This window comes from Electrona antarctica (assembly GCF_951216825.1).
Source record: "Electrona antarctica genome assembly, chromosome: 11".
Taxonomy (NCBI): domain Eukaryota; kingdom Metazoa; phylum Chordata; class Actinopteri; order Myctophiformes; family Myctophidae; genus Electrona; species Electrona antarctica.
Window position 1 is genome coordinate 26,473,336 of NC_136792.1, and position 21,806 is coordinate 26,495,141.

The window sequence follows — 21,806 nt, forward strand, 5'->3', positions numbered from 1 at the left end:
GGCCCCTCTCGAGGTTGATTGATGGGGTATAACAGGACCCTCTCAATGTCATCTCAAAGCCATGAATTGTATAAGTCGACAGGTAGTCTGATGGTCCCTCTATACTTGAAGCCTCCCCGAGGCTTTAGCTATGTTTTTAATACTATCTGTGACACATTTTAAATGTGACACGTTTTAATGTGACGTGTTATACCTTGCTGTCAGCTACTGCCTGATTTATGTGGGTCAGTTTTTATTAGAAAGCCCTGGACTGCACCACTCCTCCTCATCCCTCTCGTGTCATTTCACAGCAAAATGAAACTACTCTTCACACTGCACCCAGATAGCCACAACTATGTTCACATGTCCCCCTCCCAGCCAGTCCCCCTCAGGGACCAAGTGTACCATCGGTGACCTGTTTTAAACCTGTCCGGTTTACCACAGCCCATATGTCCCCTGACCACTACTTCAGAGCTCAGCTCTACCATGCATAGCTGCCTATCATGTGATACGCCTGGAGGACGCTTGGTGGATCATTTTATAGATCCCTTATCAGGCGACGTCACACTGATAGCAGCCAGTAAGAGGCCTGCTCAAAAAGAAACCCAACTGCTCATAGCCGGGGAGCCAGCACCAACATTTTGAGAGGACCTGTGATGTCATGACATACTTTTTATTTGTGTTTTTTCTATTCACTTTCAGGTCTGCTCTGCCGGAAATATCGCAATTTTTTTTTTGTATACCCCACCATAGACAACCAATATAAGGCAACATTTCATCATACTTTAAGTAGCATGTGACATGTCAAACTAGGGGGTTTTCATGATTCTGAATCCATTCCAAGCATTAGTTTTGCACCCCTAAAAACGGCTATGGCTGTCATCAGGCGTGCATATGGCCAAATTTAGGCCAAGGAGTGTTTTTCGTGCAAAACTAATGCTTGGAATGGATTCAGAATGGTGGGGTATACCAAAATGGTCATAACTTTCTTTTCACAATATTTCCGGCAGAGCAGACCTCTCACTCTGTGGACCAAGTGAATCGAAAAAACACAAATAAAAAGTATGTCATGACATCACAGGTAAATCCTTAACCGTTGAGCTTTTGGGCCTGTGGCTCCCCAGCTATCATAAGATGCAATGGTCGGCAGCCTTGGCACGGCACTTCTATCAAACTTTCAGCTGCAGTTTTTTTCTGCCAGTGCAGCTACAGAAGGAAGGATTAAGGCACACTGCTGCCGTTTTTCAGTAAAATGCAGCTAAACATCGGTAAAAATTGATCAGTCTGCAAGGACCTTTAGGACGTTAACTGTTATCTCGCCCTCTTCAAATATACTCTTTCTTGCGAATCTCAAACCATTTGTGCTCATAAGCTTATACCTCCAGTCGCTGTGATTAGCCATGATACGAACGGGGGGAACACTCAACAGCCACGGCACTGTTCACCAGGCACCAGGCATACCGGGAATAGCAGACCTACAAGCTCACAACGTGTCACATCCGTAATGTGTTGTGAGCTTGGGTCTGCTATTCTTGTCTCATAACACTGTGGTGTGATGAAGTATGAATCTGGTTCAGTCTCCCAGCGTCTCGCTATAGGGATAGCTTCACCTCCTCATACACAGGCCGTTGAATGGACCGAAACCAGCGCTACTCAAAACAACGGGTGTGGGAATCTGTTGGGATTTGATTACATGATGCAACCAGCATGTGCATGTGCAGTCTCAATGTTTGTAAACAAGTAATCGGTCTATAGTACACAGTCAAACCTTAGCGTCAATGGGGGAAACCATTCAAGGCACCAGCTTGCTAGTTGGGATCAGTTAGGTGTCCAGTATCTTGCTGCACAGCTTGCTAGTTGGGACCAGTTAGGTGTCCAGTATCTTGCTGCACAGCTTGCTAGTTGGGACCAGTTAGGTGTCCAGTATCTTGCTGCACAGCTTGCTAGTTGGGACCAGTTAGGTGTCCAGTATCTTGCTGCACAGCTTGCTAGTTGGGACCAGTTAGGTGTCCAGTATCTTGCTGCACAGCTTGCTAGTTGGGACCAGTTAGGTGTCCAGTATCTTGCTGCACAGCTTGCTAGTTGGGACCAGTTAGGTGTCCAGTATCTTGCTGCACAGCTTGCTAGTTGGGACCAGTTAGGTGTCCAGTATCTTGCTGCACAGCTTGCTAGTTGGGATCAGTTAGGTGTCCAGTATCTTGCTCAATGACACTTCAACACAAAGTCTGAGGGAGCCAGGGATCAAGCCTCCTATGTAAGGGTCCTCTGAAAGTCAACCAGTCAGTCGAGACCTCCTCAGTTGATGACCTGTCTGTGTTTTCTTTTCTTTTTTAGTCAGTTATAACGTCAGTTACTAGTGAGCTCTGGTGTGTCATGTTCAGCCACTCTACTTCTAGAGCCATCTACTGTCCATTTCAACAATGGGATCTATAACATTGACTAGTACGTTCAGTATGCTCTGGGCAGAGTGACTTACTTCTGAGTGAGTCATGCGCATAAGTAGGTCGAAGTGGCTTATCAGGGATCAGCTGAGCAGTAAAGGCTTTACAAGGTGGTCGCTGGGAGATGGATTACTGAGGTAGAGCACCACACCTACCATCAGCTCCCTGTACTTACAGTGCTCCCAGTCTTGGTTTCCCAAGACATCTGAACTGATTAGTTGGATTAACTGTTGCACCCTTATTGCGATTCAAAGTGTATATGCCGGATTATATATTATGTGATATATGTAATCTCAGATACCAAGTTTCAGCCAGAGTGCTTTAAATTAAAATTGAAATTGGACTTTGTTTGTTTGTTTTGAGATGCAGTTTTTACCCCTCTCCCCATGGAGTACTTTCTACACTTCCATATTTATACCACTTTGCTGCTTGTTCAGCATCTGTTCATTAAGTAGCTCAGTGTTGTATTAACATTATGCTGGTACAGTACAATATGATACAATGGACATTATTGTTCATTAATATGTGTGGCTGTGCAGAAAAATGTGTATGGTGTACTCATCAGTGCCGTGCACATAGTTTACAATATGCTCACACCGAAGGGTTTGTGTGTGCGTGCGTGCGTGCGTGCGTGCGTGCGTGCGTGCGTGCGTGCGTGTGCGTTGCACGACACTACAACAAAATAAGCCATTAATTTGTGAAAGAGAACCATAAAATGATATGGAGATTTCAGACTCAGAGACTGGACCCCCTGCTGAAACAGAACTAAGCCTCACGTCTGGGTGTGTTTACATTGTGAGTCACTGAAGTGAAGACCCCACTGAGAGTGATATAGGGACTGACACTATGTCTTGACAGATAACAGTTCTGTGTGATACTTTGAAGCCCTGCTGTGGCTCAGCATGCTAAGGACATGACATGAATTGAAAACATTGTGGATTTGAATCTTGAAACCGCAACATATAGTCAGACTCTTTTTTGTTGAAGAATGTCTTAATAACTTTCAACCAAGCATCTCTCTTGGGCATATAGGCAAAAAAGTAATTCTCAAAAATGGCAGTTCTTCAAGTCGTATAAGGCTCTTTTCGACACTGACACTGTCATACAGCAAAGTATAAACAGCCTTAATAAGTGGTTCAGATGCTTTAAGGGGCATCTGGTTTGGCCCCATCTTTCAGATTATTGCAATTCCAATTACACTCAACATTGAAAAGGAGTAACACCATTCATCTCATCATAATCAATTGCTGTGATGGAACTATAGATTGGTTGATCCGATTGTGATGACAGTTGAAAGCTAGCGAGTATAGAGCGCCGAAGTCCCCTGGTTCTGCCTGGTTCACGGAAGTAATTTCTCTATGGAGAATAACATGGGGTCATCTTAAAATTGTTTCATATAAGCATTGTGGTCCAAAAATAAACAAGCTGTCTCTGCGTTATTGTCAGGGAGGTGTCTCTGTATCGTTTGCGACAGTCAGTCACTCATATATGATACAGTCTGTGTCTAGCGAAAATGTAACTAATTCAGTAGCAGTAACAATAGAGTTTTCTCTCAGTCAGTTGATTCTTCATATCCATATGAGTGAAACGGCCAGGATGACATGTTTATTTTTCAAACACAGTTCTTATATGAGGCGATCTAAAATCCCCCTATGGGGATTACAATGCAAATAAAAAGTACATGAACCTGTGGATTTGCGCCCTCTACCGATATTGGGCCTCATGCGCCAATAGGTTCCTAACTTTTCTTCTTACATTTCTTCCTAAGTGAATTCCTAAGAGAAGTCCAGTCAGATTCATGAAACGTTCTTAAGTAGGCAGAATTGTTCGTGAGCATGTTCTTATGATGATGAATCCAAATCCTCGTAACTTGAAGGGGTGTGCCAGTTCATTCAAATTATCATAGGTAGACGCCCCACATATCCCAATTAGCATCCTAATTACCATAGTGAACAGCCCCACCAATCCCATATAAGGCATTGGGAATTCACTTTCCTACCTGTGTTCACCCAGGTGGGTGTGGTTTTGCATGACTCCATGGCCTTGCCTGCAGTCACACCTGAGTGTGATTGCAGCACACAAAAATCACAGGACCTCACACACAGAAATAAAGTTGAGTGAAGTCAAGAATACCTAAAGAAGTCTAAATATGGTGGAACACCAGACTCCAAACATTAAAAATCAATAGTACTGTAGAGGTACTGAAGTGAACAGAAATTTTCATATTTTCAATATTTCAATATTTCAATATTTTCAATATTCATGAATGTATTTTATTATTTATCTCACAATAGTCAACTTTCTTATGTGGTGGGTATGTTGCGTTTGTTTGGGTTGGGTTGTAAACTCTAAACCAGTGGTTCTCAAACATTTTCATGTCAAGGACCCCAAAATTGACATGCATTCTGCAGACCCCCATATGAAAATATTTTCTGCTATTTATCAAAATGTTTCGAAAATCTACAAGCTCAAAATGGGCAGTAATGGGACGCGTTTGTGAGCTTGTAGATTGGCTATTTTCAAAGTATAAAATGGGATTAAAGTGGTAAAATGTTCCATATTTTGCTGTGGACTGCCTGGAACTTCCTCAAGGACCCCTTGAGGTCCTCAGACCAAACTTTGAGCATCATGCAGAGGGTGCTGTTTTTCCTTTATGTTTTCAGATTGCACTTAAGAACAAAAAAGGCACCCTAAGAGTGCTCCACAGTGTGCGTAGATTCTGTTCTTACATACGAACAAATCACAACTAAGAAAAGATTGAGGGATCCCAAAACCTTCTTAAAAACGTCCTAAGTGGGTCTAAGAACAAATTTCCTCTTAAGAACTTCTTAAGAATGGTTGGCGCATGAGGCCCAGTGACGTCAGACTTCGGTGCTCTATTGTTCAACAAGTGACAATCACAGTGACACTAATGGGGATGTCTCTAGCTCAGCTTCTGTATTCACATTTTGCTAAGTTAAGGCAGGTGCCGTCATTGTATTAATGCAGAAAATAAAATCCAAGGCACTTTTGATGTGGACAAATATGAATAAAACATTTTTTCAATTTTTGCATCAACATTCTTTCAAAGCTGCAGTACAGTAGGTAACAGACTGTGAATGAGTTAGGTTGCCCACTATACAGTACACATCTAACTGATCAATATCTGTGCCCAGGAAACAACTTTACATTACGTTACATCGTGTGTCCACTAAAAATGCATACATTCAAATGAATGATGCATGCCTGCTAACATTCTGATAATACATTTTACTGAGGGTTAAAGGGTACAAATTCAACCAAATGACAAATGAGCCCTTACAAATGTAACCAAATAGGCCTCATGTTACATTGTATTATAGTTAAAATAGGCCTACAATATTTGCGATGAAATGGAGTAGAAGTAAAAGTATTGGAAATTGGAAATACTCAAGTAAAGTACAAATACCTCAAAGGTACTCAAGTACAGTACTTGAGTAAATGTACTTATTACTTTCTAGTCTACCACTGCTGGTTGTCAAGTAGTACAGCCCAAAGCTCATCTGCCCCGTATCTTCATGACTGTTCACCATCATCATCCCAAGCCCTCCAGTCTAAACCAATACGCGATTCCAATCAGATAAAATCTGACCATCTTCCCCCTGTGCTCCGCCGAGTCAATCTGATGTGCACACAGCCACAGGACACATCAGCATCACTCTCTCTGTCAGGCACACTGATGTGCACACACTGGTATGCTATACACATACAGTACACACACGTCCACGCACACGCTCACACACACACACACACGTGCGCGCACACACACACACACACACACACACACACACACACACACACACACACACACACACACACACACACACACACAAAAACATGCTAGTATGCACACACACTTGTGCGCAGAGGTTTGTAGAGTGGTATGAGAGAGAGAGCAGATCATTTCCTATACAGACACTCTTGAATGATTCATGAAGAAGAGATGGGTAAACCCACACAGAATCAATGTGGCACACACGTTTAAACAAACACACACACATTGTATAGACATACACCTATCTATCTCTGTTATCTTTCTCTAACACGCACGCACGCACGCACGCACGCACGCACGCACGCACAAGAGCACTTAAAGAGCACTTAAATCGTTTTTTCTCTCTTTAACACATGGACGCATGCACACACACACGCACGCACGTGTCTCTCCTATCTCTGTTTTTCACTCTCTTTGACACACACATCACAAGCACACACATGTATGCGCGCACACATGCACACCTCTCACTCACAAGAGCACTTACAGCAGCTTTGCATGGATGCGCCACTCAACACGCACACACACGCGTGCACACACACACACACACACACACACACACACACACACACACACACACACACCTCACACCTCACAATCGGCATAACAGCACAGCGGTATGTGTGACGGCACAAAGTCAGCTGACACACTCACGCTTTTCACTCTCACAGAGTGAGAGAGAGAGAGGGGGGGGGGGGGGTGGAGAGAGAGAGAGTTGTACCTATAGTACTGAATGAAAGCGCATTCTCTGTGAAAAAGGTAAGGTAAGGTACTTTTATTTATAAAGTGCCTTTCAAAACAGTTGTTACAAAAAATATAATAAAAAATAGGAATAAAACAAGAACTTCAAAATCAGAGATAACCAACGATGAAATAAGAAACAGAGCAGCAAAAACAATACATGAAATAGATAAAAGCAGAAACAGAACAACAGTACATAGAAATCAACATAAAATAGAAATAATCACTAAAGCAAACCAAAATGTTTGCGGTACAAATGAGTTTTTAGCAGCTTCTTAGTTCTCAACAGACACAGCATTTCTCAAGTAGAGTGGTAAGTCATTCCACAGCGTAGGTGCAATAAATGCATGAGCTATATCTCCTTTGGTTTGCAGCTTAGTAGCGGGGATAGTGAGAAGACCTTTGTCTGAAGACCTAAGGTGTCTCACATTTACCTTAGTGTGCACCAGTTCACTTAAATAAATTGGGCCCAGCCCATGGAGAGATTTATAAGTAATTAATACATTTTTAATTGAATTCTGTAGTCGATTGGTGGCCAGTGCAAGGCTGTAAGTACAGGAGTAATATGTGACCTTCTATATGTGTTGGTTAACAGTCTAGCAGCCGCATTCTGCACAAGTTGGAGGCGGTGTATAGAGGAGCGACTCAATGTAGTAAACAAGGAATTACAATAGTCCAAACGGGACGAAATAAAAGAATGGATACGTTTTTCCAGGTCTTGTGGTGTTAGTAACTTCTTGATTTTGGCAATATTTCTCAATTGGAAAAAACAAACTTTTTCACATGCGGTTCAAAATTCATTTGGTGATCAAATAGCACACCTAGGTTTTTTGACACCTTCGTGAAGTTTTGCTGTTATGCCCATAGACTGCTGTATTTCACAGTGGGTGCTCTCGGGTCCTATAATTAGGATTTCAGTCGTGTCAGGGTTTAGCTATAAAGGTTTTGGGACATCCAGTCCTTAGAATTAAGACATTATTTTAAAATAGATAGGTTAGAATGCTGAGAGGATTTAAAAGAAAAATACAATAGTATGAAATGAACAAAAGTCAGCAGTCCAAGGACTTTGGCTTTTCCTCAGTGGGTTGACCAATCAATCTGAAATTAGCATAATGCACATGGTCATTGGCATACAAGGAATTACAATAGTCCAAACGGGACGAAATAAAAGAATGGATACGTTTTTCCAGGTCTTGTGGTGTTAGTAACTTCTTGATTTTGGCAATATTTCTCAATTGGAAAAAACAAACTTTTTCACATGCGGTTCAAAATTCATTTGGTGATCAAATAGCACACCTAGGTTTTTTGACACCTTCGTGAAGTTTTGCTGTTATGCCCATAGACTGCTGTATTTCACAGTGGGTGCTCTCGGGTCCTATAATTAGGATTTCAGTCGTGTCAGGGTTTAGCTATAAAGGTTTTGGGACATCCAGTCCTTAGAATTAAGACATTATTTTAAAATAGATAGGTTAGAATGCTGAGAGGATTTAAAAGAAAAATACAATAGTATGAAATGAACAAAAGTCAGCAGTCCAAGGACTTTGGCTTTTCCTCAGTGGGTTGACCAATCAATCTGAAATTAGCATAATGCACATGGTCATTGGCATACAGTGAGATCCAAAATGTTCACTTTTCCCAAAGCCTTTTCAACACAGCCTATGGGATCTGTGGTCACAATGGCAGTATTCACAGACTATGGGATCTGTTGTTGCAGGCCCACAGCCCGGATGGATGGCGAATGGAAATGTGAGATGTATTTCTTGATGGCTCAGCCATTTGGTACACTGACCCAGTGTTGCACTGATCATTGCACATAGTACCACAGCATCCCCCCCAAAGGTTTTTCAGGAGCACACCATCGATTTAAAACAACCCAACTCTTTTTTTGCCAGCTACGGATATATCCGTACCCCCCCAACTATGGGACGTCATACGCCAGCTCCGGATATATCCGTATTTATTTATTTCCTCCAAGGTGGAACGCCTGGTGACGCGAGTTTAGTCAAACCCTAATCAAACACACAGACTTCATTATTGTTCTGGCCATAGGGCGCAAATTTCAAATTGTGCTACTGTTATGTACTACAAATTCTATTAACATTGAACATTAAACTCACACCTCAACAAAGTTTACAAAGGCTGCTGACTGCCATTAAGAGTCACACCAGCGTGAATTAATTATTTACCGCCACCCTAGTGGTGGCTTAGTGTGCCGCCATACATTATAAGTGAATGAGCAAGTCTCTTAACTTGAAGAGGTTTTGGCCGGAAACCGCTGAGTCAAGAAGTAAAAATCCGCTATGTAACATGTCTCGCGATTGTAATTGAATCCACCCAAAACATATTTTTTGTAAGCAAAATACTATCGTTTAGATAAATCAGACGCAAACCAAGCTTGTTTTTCGTCTAAAAAGAAGATCCGAGATATTTACGTTCTAAGATGCCCATAGCACCGTAATCAATAATTAAATAAGGCGTGATAAGGTACATACGAAAATAGTGAAGTCGGCGCCCGGTGAGTAAAAAGGAACTAGAAGCTTGACCGGCCTTGCTCTAGCGCCACGCCATGTCATATAAAGCAGGTAAGTGTAGGTGTAGGTGTGGGTGGGTGCGTGCGTGCGTGCGTGCGTGCGTGCGTGCGTGCGTCTGTCTCCCCCACTCTCTGAGTGTGCTGCGCATCACTGATGACATTGCGTCTGTTAGTGTGTTGCGCAGTCACTGTGCCACGTGTCGCTGTATGATGACGTTGCGGAAATGTGCCTGAATAATGGGGTTTTATTAAAGGACCAAGCAGTCCTGAAAGGACTTGGTCCTTTATTGTTTTTGTCTGTTTTTTTCTTCTCCTCCTTCCGCCGAAAATAGCAGTTCTGGCTGAACCGTGCAGTCGGTTTTCGTGAAACTCGTAAATATGGTAGAGGGCCATGCCAAACGGTGAGGATGCGAAGCCCACAACCATTGGCCAAAGGGTGGTGCTATAGCACTCAATTGAAAATGCAAACTTTGAACCTGCGTAGCTCATGAACATAGCAAACACACACCACGTCGACCCTATTCAGATTCTGGTAGTGGGATGAGCCTATAGAAGCATATCAATAGCCCATTGTGTGACATGCTAAATCCTATAGTGCAGGTGTTAAGCGACGTGTGCGTGACATCATTGAAATAGATAAAATCACCTATGCAACACTGGACCTCACATTCAGTCTTGTTTCGCATGCCTCCAGGGCAGCTGCTGGCCATTTTGGTGCCCTATACGCGTAATATCTTTGTGCATTTTGGTGCCCCTGGCACTGTGGTGCCCCACGCTGTGCGTGCCTAGCGTTTTTTTTTTTCTTTTGTCATTATCAATTAGTACAGCGCTCTCATCTTGCAGGATCTTTTCCTTCTCTTTGAACATTTTCATATCAGTGGTTCTCCACCATGAGCACCCAGGAGACCACGCAGCTACAGTATATGCTAGCTGTCCAGTCAGGGAGCCGTTCACACCACAAAGTACTTCTGTTTCTATTCTACTCCAACAGATACCTAGTAATACTGTGTGTACTATTAGTATCAGCTACTATAATCCTCTTCCAGTGATCATAGTGCATTGCATTCTTTTGTTTTCCCCACTGAAACATGTAATGTAAATGTTTCTTTTACACTAAATGACACTTTTGTGTCATTTAGTGTAAAAGGGAAATGTTAGCAGATCTATTATAGAGCCCTGGGGCACCCCTGTCAACTAAGCACATAGGGTTTAAATCATTTAAAAAAAACTACAATGAAATGGTTATAATTATTGGTATTTTAACGTCCCTTTGCTTTTCTAAAATCACTGTCGACCACGACATGTTGTGTCTTATTGATTTATGATCCCATTATCTCGGAATCGGACCAAAAGTCTAATTAGTGCCAGGATGTTTGTTTTCACACATGTACTGCTCATTTGAAGGTAACCCAGTTGACAGAGGCAGAAATCAAGTATTGTGTGAAGTTGTGTTGAAGAGAATGGGGTTACACTGACAGGATAATTATAGCACTTGTCTTGCAGCTCTGTGGCCCAGCTTATCGTACTACACAAGTCCTTTGGAAGAAAGATATTTTTAACCTTTATTTATCCGGGGAAAGGATTTAGCTGAGTGTGCAGTGCACCCTCTTGTTCAGCATTGGCCTGGTTTGAATTCCTATACCTACATGCTATATATTCACACCTGGGAGTTGCCTGGTACAAATGCAGCTACCGAGCAAGCTACTGAGTGTTAATTTAACTCAGAGAATGTATATGATAGATTTGCCCTAGATTGTAATGACAAAACCAAGTAACAACAACAACAACAACAACAACAACCACACATTGGTCTTACAGTAGGCCTATGCTACTGTACTAACTGTAGCACTTTTATAGGTACTAGCACATATTAGGCTACATGGAATATAAATGTAGGCCTATGTACCCCTATCTTTAAACCCAAGAGCCCATACAATATCCTGTGGGTATCTATGGGTCCTGTAAGTGTAACAAACTAGGAAATGGCAGCAACTGTAATAACATAATCCAATAACTGTTATTGGATTATGTACTGCTCATTCGGATAATGTGTTATTGAATAACACATTATGTTCAGTATACTGATGTGCAGCGTATTAACTGAAAACTCACCAAGGCCCCAATTTCATTTTACAGCTGTCAATTTGGGACCCAGGAAACCCCAGGGGTCCTTGAGGAGGTTTCAGGAGGTCCCCAAATTACTCATAGTTAATTGCCATCATTGTACAAGAAAACACAACTAGAGAACATACATGTACCAGAATAGCTGTTGATGAGAGTTTCACTGTTATCTCAGGTGCATTGCCAGTAAAGGAATTCTGGACCAAATTTTAGATCAAACTAGGAATATATGTACAAACATAGTGTGGGCCAATAGTGTGGGCCAAACGCCAAAGCAAGATTCATAGATATAATAGCATAAAGCCTGAGTATAGCAGAGCTACAGTACTTTTTAGTACATCAAATAAAAGTACATTAATAAACATTGGATCAAAACAGTCTATTTCATGCCTCGGTAATGAAAAATCTGTCTATATATTGTTTGCTTTTCAAAAGACACAGCAATCTTTTACTATTGTTAGTTTGTTCTTCATCCATGTATAAATGGTGTCATTTCCATGCCTTTCAGGAACTGCTGAGCTCTGTAGCCAACCATTTGTTTTGGAGATTAAGGGACTCACCTGCAATATCATATAATTAATAAAGGAGCTAGATGAAGCAATTTGGTTGCTGTCTTTGAAAATTAATCAAACTAAACAACAAGCGTTCTACTCTTACACGCTCAGCTTGCATCTCTTAACGTGGAAACTTTCTGGTTTAAATCACACATCAACAACCTTTGTTCATCTGTTTTCAATAGGCGTTACAACATCTGTGCCAATATTCCTGTACATTGCAATATATGCAATATACATACATGCTGTACTGTTGATGGTGATCATGTTAAGAATTTGTTGTCCCCATTGTACGTCACTCAGAACACCAGCGCCACCTAAGCATCTAAAATGAAATTAAACACCCCAGTTCAGTGTTCTTTTATTCTCACCACTGGGTTGAAAGGATGTGAAATATTCACTGCATGTTGTCTCTCATTCCTTGGACAAGGCCCCTAAATGACTTCCAATGCCGGTGCCGGCTTTGGCTTGCCTAGGGCCCTTGAATTGTTTCCAATAGACTTATGAGAGTCCCTGAGGCTGATTTGTCTCTCTTGAGGAGAACTTAACCCTCTGTCCCACTGTGCTAAAGGCACCCCCACTGGCACTGTCTCACTGGAAAAGCCACTAGAGAAGCCTCTCTCCTATGTGTTCATGCTGCTGTGGCCACAGCGAGGGAATTGCCACGAGCGCCAGAGACAACAATGCGAGAAATTTTAACAGCTGCGTAATTTCGCCTGATTTCCCTCTAAAGCCAAATGAGGCCCGAACTTAAAAAAGGTTCATCTTATGTAGACACACAACTTCAGCTCTAATGCAGTAAAACACATAGAGCTTATTTCCATATCTCTGCTGTCAGGAGGAAACAACTTAACTCTTCATTTTTCAGGAAATGGAAAAACAAATGTTATATTTTTCAGAAATGCAAGAAAACATTATATATTTTAAACAAAGCATTACTGCCTCATCAAAGTTGGTATTGTGACTTTGTATATTATCAGATACTTGCATGTGTCATTATATTATCACCACTTTATCCGAATACAGCTCAAGTGGAGTTAGGTGGTTTTCTATGTCATTGATATAGTTCTTATTAATGACAGAGAAAACCTCCTAACTCTGACAATGGATCTCCCAGCGCACAATGCATCATAACACATTGTGAGCTGGGACATCGCAATTTATTGTGAGTGCCAGTATACTGTAGATCAATATGACTGAAGTATAGATCAAGCTGAAAGCTGTACTTAAAAGTTAAAATAATTTTATTTTAACATAAATTGTAAACATCCATGGATCTAACTGTTACCACTGTTGTTCTACAGTTAACTGCTACAAACAATTCTTCCTCAATACTCAATAATGTATTTAACAAGAGAAATCATTGATTTATGAAAAAATAAATAAAAAACCTCAAAAATGGAGTTAATATCCTCCCGACAACGACGATATGTGAGAAGCTACTGTTCCTTCCAATGGAAAATGAAGCAACATTTTCACAATTTATACTGTACGCACATGCTTACACACACTTACACACGCAGTCGCACACACGCACACGCACGCACGCACGCACGCACGCACACACACACACACACACACACACACACACACACACACACACACACACACACACACACGCGCACGCACACGCACACACACGTGCTTACGGTATTTCTGAACATCCATCTATCTTTCAATTATATATGTGTGTCCCACGTGATCACATTTCAATATTGATTTCCTTGTTTCAGATGCTGCTTCAAGGCATTCTTGTCAGCTGGTGATAAAAATAAATGGTTGTTTATATGAACACATGAAAGAAATATCAATTAATCTTTAGCCCTACCGTGCCTAACATCCATTTGTTTATGTGAGGTTTGTCCCCTCTGTGTTGGTGTGTGAATGTGTTGTGCCTGCACGTGTGGGAGCTGGTGTGTCCATGTGCTCATTTCACACATGGATAATAGGTGTGTGTGTGTGTGTGTGTGTGTGTGTGTGTGTGTGTGTGTGTGTGTGTGTGTGTGTGTGTGTGTGTGTGTGTGTGTGTGTGTGTGTGTGTGTGTGTGTGTGTGTGGTATCCACGCCCTATTTCTGCAGCACATCAGCAATTCGCTTGTTTACTTACTTAAAAAAAACATACGTCGTTCTCAGCATAAAATCTTTGTGGCTGCATACCATTAGCCCAAATACAAACTTTTAACAGCGGAAATAAAACCAACAACCGCATAATACTTTGAGAGCTGCGCCCTCTAGTGGTCTATGGTACCTCGGCGCCATGCTTCACATCAACATCAAGCCGCTTTTCTAATTAATTTGAAAAATAACCTTCGAGCTCCGAACCAAGGCGGGGAGAGGGGAGCACGTAACTTTGGGAAAGTGTCATAGTATCTTGTTTACAACTGAAACGTACTTCCTGTGCATAACTTCCTCTTCAAAATAAGAGCCGCATGTAATGATTAGTCAACACTAGTTTTATTTCTAAGTCTACTTACAGGACATTAACATCACATTTGAGTTCCTTTTGAATGCCTGTCAGATTTCTCTACATAACTGTCTCTGCTGTTGGTGCGCAAATGCGCCTTGCATACCTTTGATCTACGCGCAGAAAACATTTTGACGACGTATGCGCACTGGCGCATCGGTTGTGTGCCCCCCTGATTATTAATAACATCTAAACATGTAAATACAACATGAACATAGTACTCGCCGAGAAATATTTTCGAGTTAAAAAAAACCGAATGGTTCAAGCCCATTAATTAAGATTCGAGTGCCAACCCTAACGAGCGAAGGTTCGAACCCCGAATGTTCGGGGACAGCCTTAGTGCGCGCACATTTCGCCTTGTGCCTGGAGAGACATAGCAACCTGCCTAGCAACCTGGGCTAGGCAGGTCCTGTTTCTCTGTTCATAAGCTTCCTCAGTTAGTCGCGTTACCTTACCCATCAGATGGCCAGGTGCTGTAAGCTTCAGGCTTGGATTGAATTTGTTATTTTGTGGAACATGCTTCAGATAGGAATTCGATTGTGGTGTGCCGCGGTTGAAAAGCCTCATGGTTAAAGCCCAGTTACCTAAATGGTCAGCATTTCTATAACACCTTTTTATCCAAGCGGCTTTATACGATGTCATTACATTCACCCTATTCACACACTCAACAGTGAAGGCAACCATGCAAGGAATCAACCTCCGGTTGCAAGATGGCCACTGCCATACATTCTGTCAGAGTTAAATGAACAATGATTTCACTGTATTAGCTGTTTACTTTGTTGGGAATGAAGGATAGTGATTTCCACCGCGGTCACAGGAAGCTTGTTGCGGACGCCACTCCAGATAAGGTCACCTTCCTGCCGTAACCGGAGACGGCAGGAGCCGGTCAAAATGCTGCTTCTATGAAAGTTGAACCTTTGAGCTTATTGTCTATTCGTGTGACATGCACACGTGAAATGTGTGTACACGCACGCACGCACGCACGCACGCACGCACGCACGCACGCACGCACGCACGCACGCACGCATGCAGTGTCAGTGGTCAGTGTCGTGATCTTCATACAGTATATGGAGATGGATGATAGTCAGCTCCAAATGGAGATCCATGTGTTGTACCAACTTGGTTCTTTTGCAAGTGTGACTCGTATCGCGGCAACCACACTGGTTATCATAAGACTGTCACAGTTTGGTCATATATTGACATTCCCATATATGGGCTTAATATTGATGACATCATGTATCTAAATATATGGGCATAACAGGGATTGGATTAGGGCATGGGCTGGAAATGCCCAAATAATAATTATTAATATTATTATTATTTTTTAATGAATGGGGTCTGGAATGACGGAAACGGAAAATGGCCGCCACTGCTATTCCCTTTGCTTGGCTTCCTCTGTCATCTCACTATTCTACCTTTTGCCGCCTTCTGCTCATGAACATCACACGTCTCTCTCACATAAGCATCCTCTGAACTCTCACTTCCTGTCTTTCCTTCTCACCTGCTCACATACATGTATAGTCAATCACTCCCTCCCTCTCTCCCTCCTTCCCCTCTCTCTCTCTCTCTCTCTCTCTCTCTCTCTCTCTCTCTCTTCCCCCAGTACTCTGTGTGTTAGTCATACATCTGACACAATATGAAACTCGTCTTCTTCTTGTCATTGTATTCTCATCTCCTCTGCACTCTCCATCTATCCTCCCCTCCTTTCTCTCTTTCCTTCTACTCTGCGTTGTTATTAATTTGGTCATGTGTCGACCTCTCTGCCTCTGCCTTTATGTTCAAACAGTTTCTATATTGGAAAGAGATGCATTTTCACAAAGACGTGTGTGTGTGTGTGTGTGTGTGTGTGTGTGTGTGTGTGTGTGTGTGTGTGTGTGTGTGTGTGTGTGTGTGTGTGTGTGTGTGTGTGTGTGTGTGTGTGTCACAATGTGTGTGTGTGTGTGTGGGGGGGGGGGGGGGGGGGGGACACGACTCGTGACCTATATGATTTGCATTGCATTGCCCCTTCCCCCTCCTCTCTCTCTCTCTCTCTCTCTCTCTCTCTCTCTCTCTCTCTCGCACGCACGCACGCACGCACGCATGCACGCATGCACGCACGCACACACCTGCTGCCGCTGTCACTTTGTTAGTATAAATCCTCCCAACAAACAAGTATTTCCTGTCATCACTTTGTCATCCCCACTCTACTGTGCCCAATCAGCACTACAGCACTATCCAACTGTCCCAGGAGTTCATATTTGGAATAAATAACTTTCTGTTCTCCCTCTCTCTTTTTAACAGACCATCAGACAGCACGCCCACTGATCTGCCGTCCAGATAATGAAAGAGGTAGGCCTTCCATCTTTTCTGTTTGGTGTGTTTTTGAGGGGCACTAGCCCCGTCCAGCATTGAGGGTGTGTAAACGCAAACATTGTCCTAACATGAATGGCCTAACATGAATGGCCAGTTTACGTAAACACAAACATTGAAGACAAAAGTGCACGCAAATTGTGATTGGCCGGAATGAGATGATGTATGATGATGTACTGTATGATGATAAGAGTGCCCCTCACTTCACACAGGCGTGATTGTTTTGTAAATATACATGTAACACAGTAGCTGACTGTAGTTCACATACACCGTAAAGTCCTCTGTAGCCTATAGCCAGCGCTGTATGAAATCAAACAAACTGTCAAAATGTCATCACATGCAGTATGAATAAACCATAACGCTGGTCCAATGTTATGAAAAGCGCCCGCTTTTGTTTTGCCTCCAGGCAACAGGGTTTAGTAGATGCAGAAGTGTGTGTGTGTGTGTGTGTGTGTGTGTGTGTGTGTGTGTGTGTGTGTGTGTGTGTGTGTGTGTGTGTGTGTGTGTGTGTGTGTGTGTGTGTGTGTGTGTGTGTGTCCAACTGAACCATGAGCAATCATGGATGATGGATTCACAACCTTGGCCGTGGCCTTCCGCAACACATGATTGGGTGGAGCGATGGATGGATGGATGGATGGATGGATGGATGGATGGATGGATGGATGAACAACAATCACAGACAAAAGTGGAAGTATCACATGGAAAGAAGGTTGGATGGCTTGATGAACAGAATGTATGGATTGAATGAATGATTGTGAGGACAGGTGAATGGATGGATGGATGGATGGATGAATGATTGCGAGGACAGGAGAATGGATGGATGACGCGGCAGGGGTCGGAGGTCCGTGATACGAGGATGATTGCACAGATGCATTATGGGACCACACAGGTGGATGGTGGATGGTGGAAAGAAGGTTGGATGGCTTGATGAACAGAATGTATGGATTGAATGAATGATTGCGAGGACAGGTGAATGGATGGATGGATGGATGGATGGATGGATGGATGGATGATTGCGAGGACAGGAGAATGGATGGATGACGCGGCAGGGGTCGGAGGTCAGTGATACGAGGATGATTGCACAGATGCATTATGGGACCACACAGGTGGATGGTAGCGGGTGAGTTATTTGACCCATTAAGACCTGGGGAAACCATTTTCAGAAAAAAAGGTATGTTGCTATATGTCAGTGCATGGTGCTTAAAACGTTTTCATGTCAAGAACCCCAAAAATGATATTTGGCTGTGGATCCCATCTCGTGATTTGAATTACAATACATATATATATCGGCACTGTATACTGTAGCACGGCACAAAGTGAATTGGAAGTGGATTGTATCTGCTATTTCTTGAATTGCCAAAGTATAAAATATTGCTTTTTAGTTTTTAGCTAAAATCTAAAATGACAAGGATGATTCCCGGTTTTAGTTTAGATAGATGACATTGTTATTGTAAGCAGCTATTTTAAAAGTTCCATAATCAATGTCTAAACAATTAGGACGCCAGGTTAAAAACCTGTGACCACTTCAGTTTCCCGCCCTAAGGCCAGTATGGAGCAGCATAATGGATGCCCTTCCTCTATCAGATTAGACTGCTCGTTATGTGTAACTGTGGCCAGAGTAATGACAGCACATTACACTATCAGATAATAATGGACCCGCCACATATTCTATTATCAGGGAGTAAAGCCGCGGCCGTTCATCCGTGCTCGTCTTGCTTTGGGATTCAAACAAGCGAACTCTTACCGTAATGGGCCTCCCCGGATGATAAGGGCAGGGGATGCGTCCTCTTTATGGAACTCAAGTGAGGCTTGCTTCAATAATGGAGATCCTAATGGAGATAAATTGTGGATGCTGCAAAGAGCATTTTCTTTAAAACTTTTTTTTATGTCCTGGGAAGACTTTGCTGCTTTGCAAAACCACCAAGTCTCGGTCTACTGTTAGTCACCGAGAGCGGGAGCTGACCAGTACAACCACAGTCTTCTAGTGTTGGTCACTAGGATCTGGCCAGTACAATGGTCACTGTAAACTGGCAAAGTAGTTCACTTTTTGTAACCTCGGGTCCTCCTAATCATTTTAGCCAAAATAACAGAGTTGAACAAAAAGGAAAGTAGAAATGCAGTCTCTTGAGATGCCAACTTGCGCCTTGCACACAAGTTGGCCATGTATGGCCTACTTCTGTGCAAGCAGAGCGTGCCATGGGGTGCGCTCACCACTGCTGATACGACTGCTGCTCTGAGTCCTAGAGCTCTCTACTGTCTATCTGGGTATGACTGCTCTGAGTCCTAGAGCTCTCTGCTGTCTGGGTATGACTGCTGCTGAGTCCTAGAGCTCTCTACTGTCTGGGTACGACTGCTGCTCTGAGTCCTAGAGCTCTCTGCTGTCTGGGTACGACTGCTGCTGAGTCCTAGAGCTCTCTACTGTCTGGGTACAACTGCTGCTCTGAGTCCTAGAGCTCTCTGCTGTCTATCTGGGTACGACTGCTGCTCTGAGTCCTAGAGCTCTCTGCTATTCTAAATCCTTTATACCCGTTATGACCTTATACCAACCTTGACACGTACCGTAGTTACGTCACCAAGAATGGTGGTCCCTTATTGGCTGTTGGAGGACACCGACATTCATACCCCGACATACATAGCCCTTATTGACCTTATACCAACCATGAAACATACTTTAGTTATGTCATCAAGAACAGTGGTCCCTTATTGGCCGGTGGAGTATGTACTGTACATATATACCCAGCCGATCGCAGTACTTGCACGCTCTGCTTGCGCAAGTAATTATTTAAACCATTTAAACATTATCTTTTTAAATATGTTTTTCATCATCATGTTTGTGACTGAAGGTCGCAGTTTACTATGACAACCTGCAAACCCGTCCGTCTGTTGGTCACGCCTCCATATGGTTGCCAATCCATCAGGCCTCATGACATATTTGGACATCATGGATGTCAATTCTCATGCATACAGTATGCATACATGATACAGATATTTCGCATGTTAATGGTACGATGATTATAATATTTTGTCCAGACTGGCAGTAGTTGCTGCCTGTGACTTCTGGAAACTTTACTTGGAGAGAGTGCGGGCTGTGCGGCAAAGTGTATACATCTATTAAAGCACAAGGCTCTCCCATCGATTTCCAATAGGCTGCTGTTAGTTCCAAAAGGTTACTCTATGCTGATGTATAGCGGCCTCGCCTCGACCGCACAGCTGGACACCCTGCCACTGGCTACAATGAACGGCAAGTCATTCGACCGACACAAAATGGCTGTGTGTGTGTGTCTCTCTTTTCTTTTTGAAACACAGCCTCATGTTCTCCCACATCTTTCCCACCGTTCTCTTTTCTCTTCATCTCTCTCCCCATCAGCTATTAATAGCTCGAGTGCACCAGCCCTTCATACGAGCGATAAAATATAATGGAGTGCCGAGATAGTTAGAGGGTGCTTAAAGTGTGAGTACGAGTGTGTGCTGTCCTGTGTTGCTTTGTGTGCGTGCGTGCGTGCGTGCGTGCGTGCGTGCGTGCGTGCGTGCGTGCGTGCGTGCGTGCGTGCTACAGCATTACATGTTAATGTATGACGGTTGACCTCGAGTGTGCTCTGCTCTGACCTGTACATATAACACCTATACTGATTTTGTTGACCCAATGACCTTTCCTCTAGTGCCACATATCCTTAGGCCAAGACGACCGCTAGAGTTTAGTTGGACTTTTAGACTCTTTTAGACTTGCTAAACATTCCCAGTAGGAATACCACACTGCAGTGTGGTATACCATATACCAAGATTAAACCACTGTACAGGAAAGGTCATCGGGTCAACAAAATCAGTATAGGTGTTATATGTACAGGTCAGAGCAGAGCACACTCGCACGCACGCACGCACGCACGCACGCACGCACGCACGCACACACACACACACACACACACACACACACACACACACACACACACACACACACACACACACACACACACACACACACACACTAAACCTCTAACAATACTAAGATATACACTACTATCCATTTTACCCGAGTCAGACATAACACAAACCTCTAATTTAGCAGAATATTAGGATTCCGGGGCTGATATATGGTACATGCCGGAAGCCAGTGAGTAAGTCCATGGGTCCGAATTTGGATTCTACAGAGTGAATTTGACACCAAGATCATTTAAATAGGACAAATCTATTATTAAGTCGCTCTTAATCCAGAGCGATTTAATGTAAATCGCTCTGGATTAAGAGCGTCTGCTAAATGCCTACATTGTAAATTGGATTTTTTTGCGAGATGCAATATTACTGTATATTCAATTTGCATGATTTGATTGACTGACTGACCCACAATAAGACAATGAGTGGTGCGACTCTGCGCCCAGAACATAACTAATGCATGTGTAAGAGTAAAACTATGAGAAAGTTAAGCCTTACCCTAAAGCCCAAACCACACCAATGCAACTAGTCACAACTCCTTGCAACAAAACAGTTTTAAGGTCAACCACACCAATGCAACTCCTTGCAACTGCCATTGGGGATAATGGTTGCAACTTGCAAGTAGTTGCATGTTGCATGGGGAATCATCAATCACAGTGCGGTTAGGGCTTAACAACAGTATTGCAGGTGTTGCGTGCGACCATTTCCTAGATCTGGAAATATCTATCGGGTCTGTAAATCAGCTATGTTGTTGGCTTGCAACACTGATGTACGACAAAGCATAAATCAGGCTCAAGTCTTGTTAATTAATGCACACAAGCCTTATTCAGCACCCACAGCATGTACTGTACCTTATGTATGCACATAAATGACACTGGCCATCAAACTGTCATTATGTCATTAATTC